This window comes from Triticum dicoccoides, chromosome 5B (assembly GCF_002162155.2).
Source record: "Triticum dicoccoides isolate Atlit2015 ecotype Zavitan chromosome 5B, WEW_v2.0, whole genome shotgun sequence".
Lineage (NCBI taxonomy): Eukaryota > Viridiplantae > Streptophyta > Magnoliopsida > Poales > Poaceae > Triticum > Triticum dicoccoides.
In genome coordinates this window covers 67,859,280-67,866,312 of record NC_041389.1, presented here as the reverse complement: position 1 = coordinate 67,866,312, position 7,033 = coordinate 67,859,280, and the positions used below count along the sequence as shown (strand labels likewise).

The 7,033-nt window shown below is 45.9% G+C and overlaps 1 long non-coding RNA gene across 8 annotated transcripts; it reads left to right on the top strand.

Moving 5' to 3' along the window:
* The first annotated feature begins 2,549 nt into the window (after positions 1–2,549).
* LOC119307411 lies at positions 2,550–6,224 on the top strand. 8 transcript variants are annotated; one of them, XR_005149297.1, is made up of 7 exons: positions 2,550–3,071; positions 3,367–3,539; positions 3,707–3,807; positions 4,563–4,650; positions 4,745–5,199; positions 5,643–5,761; positions 5,861–6,224. It is a non-coding gene; the product is annotated as an uncharacterized LOC119307411 (long non-coding RNA). The 8 variants fall into 8 exon arrangements; XR_005149294.1 differs by having other exon boundaries at positions 3,707–4,456; XR_005149293.1 differs by having other exon boundaries at positions 3,707–4,650; positions 4,745–4,785; positions 5,050–5,199.
* The last annotated feature ends 809 nt before the right edge of the window (positions 6,225–7,033 follow it).

Genomic DNA, 7,033 nt, shown 5'->3' with positions numbered 1-7,033 from the left:
TATGGCAGAGCCGCATTCAAGAGCTTCTTGAGAGGGACATTTACCTTGTCAGCATAATGCAAGTGATGTTAATCCGACGGATGTTGCCGTGTCAACGCCGGTCTCTCCAGATGTGGGAGATCAATCCAGAGGGTCCGCGGACTATTAAGCACTTATTCGGCTTGAAGCTCAAAGGGATGTGCAAATTATTCTTCGGACCGAAAGTAGAGTGTCCGGACACCACCGAGGATGCGGGCCTAAGCTGCAATCGCCTAGAAACCCAAGTGAGTAACCTTGATACCGGACACCTTGTTTTGTGTTTGTCATAATTGTTTATTCTGAAAGTCATCCGTGGCTAGGAATGGCTCAGCAAGGCGGAGAGAATCAGGTGTCCGGTGCCACTTGCCGAAGGCTCGCCTGGTACCACCATGGCCAAGATGATTGACCGGGTACTCAGCAGAATGCCCTCAGGGAAGGACAAGGGGAAGAACGCAGAAACCGAACTCCACACGCTACGCATCTGAACCAGGGGAATTGTTACCTCCCCTAAGGAGGATAATCGGGAAGGGGAGGCTAAAGCCTCCTCCCCGCGCGGGAAGAAGAGGGCCGCCTCCGAAGACTTGGAGACGGAGATGCCCAAGCAAGGGAAAAAGGCATCACCAGGGGGATCTGCCCCGACGGGCACCCTCACCGCGTTGTGCCCTACAACGGGCCAGCCCTCCACCAAGCGGTAAGTTAATCGCTAGTTCTAAGGTACTATGTATCTCCTAGATCAATAACCAGGATTCATCTTTTGTAGTCCGGCTAGCCGCTCTTCTGAATAGAGTTCATCTTCGAGGGATCTTCCTCCGACTCATGAAGCGGGCGACACCGAGGTGTCGTCACGGAGGAGTCCGGATCTGCCGATGCCGGAAGCCAATGCATCAGCCGCCCTGAGCCTGGAGTGTTTGGCTCCCACGAGGGGCGATGGGAAGGGTCCGACAAAGTTTAATGTCCGGCCGAATGTACTAACGGGCCTACTGGAGCGACCTGCGCTCTCGGAGGAGCACCGCTCATTAATGAGCGCAGTGCTCTAGAAGATTTCATCCGCTACAAGCGGTCTGAATGAAGCATTTACAAGCCTGCTCAGAGGCTTTGAGGTATGTAGTGAAGAATAAACTGTTTTTTTGGCTGTGAGGCACGCGCTAGGTGTGCTCCATATAGATAGTAGCCCCTGAGACTCTGGTTGCCCGCCCTAGGCGGCAAATAGGGGATCATAAATCAATGATTGCGCTGTAAACACGTGCAGGTACCTGTGGGTCCGGCCGCCGATCAGTCTGTTGAAGTTGCCGAACTAACGAGGCAGATTGGCTCGATTTATACCGATATCATGCTGGTGAACGAGCGGCTAGACAAATCACAAGGTATGTGATCTGCCTTCCTTTGTATAGGAAAATATGAAGGCGGCATGATATTAATGTAATATGTTTGGACTACAGATGGTGCTGCTGCCGTGGAGGCCCTGAGGGCAGAACTTGCCCAGGCCAAGGAGCAAGCTCGGGTGAGCAATGCGGCTGCCCTAAAGGCGGCCGAAGAGTTGAAAGCCGAACAGGCTGCTCATCGCCGAAGCGAGGAAAGAATAGCTGAAATAGCTGTGGAGTTAAAAAATGCCGCTGACCGGTATGAGCTCCTTAAAAGGAGCATTAGGATAGTTCGGCCGACATGAACAAGGCACTTAATGCCTCCAAGGAGATGCGGACCGAGATCCGGGGTATGCGGGAGGAGCTCCAACAGGCCGACAAAATCGTGGCTGGGGGCTCCTACTTACTGCGTACGAAGTTTTTGGATCCGAAGTATGCTCCTCTGGATGGACGCTGGAGTCCTATAGATGCATATGCGAACTTGGTGAATAGTACAGCTGACGCGGCCAAGTTCTTCAAGGAACAAGGTGACAAGGAAGTGGAGAAGCTTTTCTGGTCACAATTCCATGCTCCCACTCGCCCGCTGCTGTTAAATGAGAAGATGGCTGCCGTAGCAGAGCTTCACCGGCTGTCCGGGCTTGCAATGCGGTCTGTAATAGACCATCTTTGGCCGAAGGGCCTAAGCCGGACCGTTACTTTGGTTTGGTGCAACAATTCATTGGTGCCGTGCCTCGGATCGACGCCATGAGGAGGTCGGCGTGCATAGAGGGTGCACGAATGGCTCTTGCCCGCGTTAAAGCCTATTGGACGGATATGGAGGCCGCCATTATAGCGACCCGGGATCCGGCGGGGTGCCAATATCCGGCCGAGCAATACTCGGCGCAGGTCACACAAGGTGCCCGCCTAATAGAAGCGAAGTGCTCGAAGAATGTCTTGTTCGAGTGATGAATCAAATCATTGTAAAAACAATGTTTATTTTGATTATAAGGCTATATTTATCCTGCAAATATGATTGTGTCCCATGTACGGCCGTTTATATATATATATATATATATATATATATATATATATATATATATATATATTACCGGTAACAGAGTATTATTTTGTTACCCCTCGCCCCTATAAGGGCGCGATCGAACGGCTCAACCTTAAAAAAGAAACCTGTCCCGAGCCCGTCATCCCCAACCTCTCGACCTTATCCTCCCACCGCGACGCCAGCCCGGCCTTCCACGGTGCCACCCCACCTCGCCCGACCTTCCACTCCATAGACTGATTGAACTGACGGGCTTGATCCCCTTCGTTCGTGCCGCCGGGGATCGCCCACTACGCCTCCGCCCCCGTTCGCGCTGCCGGGGCTCGCCCACTACGCCAGCGCGATGTAGTTCGCGGCGTGGCCGCAGCACTTGCGCTTCCACCTCTCCGCACCTCGGCGCCCAGCGCTGTTCGTCAATGTACAGTAGCGCTACGAGGTGACGCCCCGCCCCTCCTACACCACCCACGGGGGGCGCTGCAGCTCTACGGGTATCCTCCGGTACCTATCGGCCAGGTAGGCAGCCCGTGTTGGGATTGCCAGGCCCGGCCGGCGGAGCGGCCGTTTCCGTGCGGCCACGTCTTCCTCTGCCGCCCGTGCTACAAGCGCCGCATCTCGTGTCCGTGCTGCGCCGGCTGGGTTTCCTCGCCTTTCTGAAGGTACGTTTGGGATTCAAGCCAACGAATCGAGAAACTATGTTCCTGCTGTACTTGCAATAGATTTTGGGATGCAATCGTCTTCGTTCTATGCAAATACTTGTGTAGTTAGATTTGGGATGCGAACTAAAGATGCATTCGGTGGCGTAATCATGTTCGTCCATGCTACTTCTGTAGCTCCTGTGCAATGTTAGATTCCTGCATTCAGAAACTCCAGTGATTTAGTTGATCTGCTTCTTGCTGAACTCTATGTTGGGAGTGATTTAGTACTAATTAATGGCGGCCTTCCACTCCATAGATTGATTGACCTGACGGGCTTGATCCCCTACGACAATAGTAGCTTCACCATGTTGTGCTTTCCCAGCGCGCCTACCACTGCGACACCACCCAGGCCGTTCACACCTGCCACCGCAGTCGGTTTACCACTGCCAACCAAGGCCGTTCAACGAGGGGTCGTTCAACAACGCAGTGGTCAGAAGCTTTTCTCTCGTTTTCCCGCCTCTGAAATTTCTTTTTGATTTTGGGGACTGAGTGAGTGCATTCACCGAGGCATTCCATGTGCTGATGGGTATGCTTGCTTAGCACAAATTCATGAACTGTCAATTTTTTTAATTGAACTGATGCTACTCTTGATTCAGATCTGAGGGAAGAAGACAAAACTAAATGATTCAGTTCATCATTGGCATCCTTGTGAATCCTTGTGAACAGTTCTGAAGATAGCTTTCAGAGACTAATTACAGTGATATTTCTCTCAATCTTTTTCTACAAAATAGCCTTTTCATGTGTGTGAGAGAAGTGAGGAGAGCAATGGACAGTAGTATATGCAAATCAACCTTGTTCCCAGCTTTCAGAGACTGATGCATGATGCAGCAGAGATGGCATATATGTTTTGTCATGACATGGGTACTAGTAATGCAACAACTTGCAGCTGCATGCCTCTGAATGTTCCTAATGGGAGCCTCCTCATTCTGTGAATGTGTGTGTGTGTCAATAGTATGGTCCTCCACCAGATGTTATGCAGTATACACCTTTTTAGTTCAAACTTTTAGAATTTTTTTTGAACTTCTCACAATTAATATACATGAACTTGATTATCTTTTTGACATGTAGTGATATCAGCTTCGTTGGATTTTCGTGCGTGTGCTTGTAACACAATCAGTTCACATGTCGAGATACCATAAGTTCAAGTTCACTAGTATTTATAAATGTTGGTTTGCAGTACTAGTAATAATATAGTACTTCAAGATGCTCTTTCATTAGGAATATTACATGTGACACGCTTGAATCCAGAATCCCACCTTAATTTCCTAAAGTGTGAAGTCATGGAGTCCTTAAAATAAAGCGCTTCAAGCTGGTGTTTAGCCTCTGCTTGAAGATTGTTCGAGGCGGTAAATTATAAAAGGAATATTATTTTTCTGAAATATTGTTTGTGTCTACTATGGGGACGGAAACATCCCTTGAATAAGCACCTAACTGTTCTTTGTTCCCGTGCAGGTTGTGGGAACTGATCATTGCACCATCAATTCCACTCAGAAAGCTTTCGGTTCTGATGATTTCAGGAAGATTCCCAATGGTGTAAATGGTAAGCCATAGGGCTTGAACACAGTAAACTGTATGTTGTGTCGTTGCAAATGGAAGTTGGCTAAGGCATCTCTCTTTTCATTACTTGATCCCAGTAACTGAAGAACGGATGCATATAATTTGGGATAGCATGGTGGTAAGTTTTGATTTCAAATGTTGTTTTTTGTGATGGGTACTAAGTTGGTTCTATTGCCGGTATTTCTGTTTTCTGACTTCATTCAATATATGTATAGGAGACCTGCAAGATCACTCTCACCGATTATGTGAGAGTGACGAGCATAGAATGGTCGTGCAGAAATTCTATAACTGCATCAAAACAAAATCAGAAAAACAAAACAAGAAGCAAAACAATTTTAAAGTATAATGATGCATACTACTCTCTAATCTTTTCAATGCCAAGATCTTCAACATATACACGCGAAAAGGAGCAATCCCCGAGGGATCTGATGCAGACATCATCATCCTAAACCCCAAGAGGAGCTTCGCAATGGGCGCGCACACACACCATTCGAGGTCCGACACAAGCGTGTATGAGGGCAGAAAAGGAAAGGTTGTCCCCTCGTTGCTCACAACTTTACAAATTTCTTATAATTTCCACGGGTCAAAGGTCGTAGTTCTTATTTCTATTGCTACAAGTTCCAGTGATCAAATGCTATAAGCTCACATGTTATTCTCCAATCAAAAAAATATAAACAATGATGCTACAAGTTCAAGCTGGCCTATGTGTCCTAGTGTGTTCCCCGTTCCTCTTTCCATATAACATATTATGAACATTAGATGCTTTCAAAAAATGTGTCGCGCAAGTTCAAGTATAACTGCTGCAGGAGTTCAAAAATTTGAACAGTTTAAGCTCAACCTGATTTCAAGAACTGTTTCCTTCATAAATTTTTTTATGTTAGTTTGTTATTATGGACAGTACAGGTGCAAATTATTGTGTAGTACATGTTCCCATTGATGTGTTTGAATCCCTTCAGTTCACTTTGATTCCTACAGGTGGTTCAACATGTCGAGCGGTAGCAGCCCTTGCTCCCAATGGTTGCCCGCGCAAGGAGGATACAAGGATGCTACATTGCTGGAGGAGTAGTAGCATGTAGTAGCTAGCTGAAGAAAAGGTATTGTCCTGTAGCTTTGGTCTTACCTAGTATGGATAACATTTATATGGAGAACTTGCTATTTCCCTGGTGCGCTAACATGATGTGTTGGAATATCAGGATCCGCACAACCACCGCCCTGCTCTGGCCATGCTGCACCACCACTGGCACGTCCACCATGGTTGCTGGCAGCTGTCCAAGTTGAGCACTGATGGGAGTCCTTGGCGTGCTTCAACCACACTCTCTCATATCAATCTCTCTCTTTCTTTGCTCCTGCTATTAAAATGCGTAGATGTGCTGCTTTGCTAATTGAGTAGTTGGGAAGATGTGAAAAGAACATGCTCTCTAGGTGTGTGACTATTCCCGTGAGCACCAATGTATTTAAATGTTTGTTTTGTGCTTCAGCTTATGTTTTTGGGCAGTACAAATACATCTTCAAAAATAAGTACAGATGCGGTCTTATAGAACTCTAATAGTTGTTGAATCAATGTGCCATCTTGCTATCTTTTTTGGAATCAATAAAATGACATCAACATTCCAGAGAACAAATGTCAACTAGGATGTGTGTATGTATCAAATATGGCAGGATTTATTCCTCACGCCGGAGTACACCAATGCAATGGCGCGGAGGCCGTACAAATTTCTTATTTCTATTGCTACAAGTTCGAGTTATAAATTACTGTAAGCTCACATGTTAAGCTTTGCACTAGTGGAAAATCTTTTGTACCCTTGTGCGAAAGCACTTTATTTTCTGATGATTATTATTATTGTCATGTGGGTGTGGTTGAACATTTGCTGTGCAGGAAATAGGCCTGTGATTTTTGTGTTGCGGTGGGTGCTATGGATAATATGAAAATGTGCGGTTGGTGTGGTGTATATGTCATTCATCTATGAAAATGTGCAGCCGTTGTGGTGTATATGTCATTCATGTACATGTATTATATGTGCGGAAAATTTTCTGTCTATGATGATATGATTATTACTTCTTCAAAGAAGGTATACATGACCGTTTGTTGTGCATGCAAGAATGAAAGAAATGGTTTACATAAAAAAACAATTAATCAGTACAAATTAAAAACAATGATCAGTTCAAAATGAAAAAAATGGTTAGTTTGAATTTAAAAATAAGTTTGAAGTAAAAGCCATGATTAGATTGAATTCTTAAAAATGAATGATCAGTTCAAATTAAAGAGAGTAATCAGTTTGGGTTTAAAAAGTTGGGTGAATGTCCTACTATTTGCTAGCTTTGGCATTGTAAAAGCACAATAAGTTCATAATTAAAAAAAGTTGTAA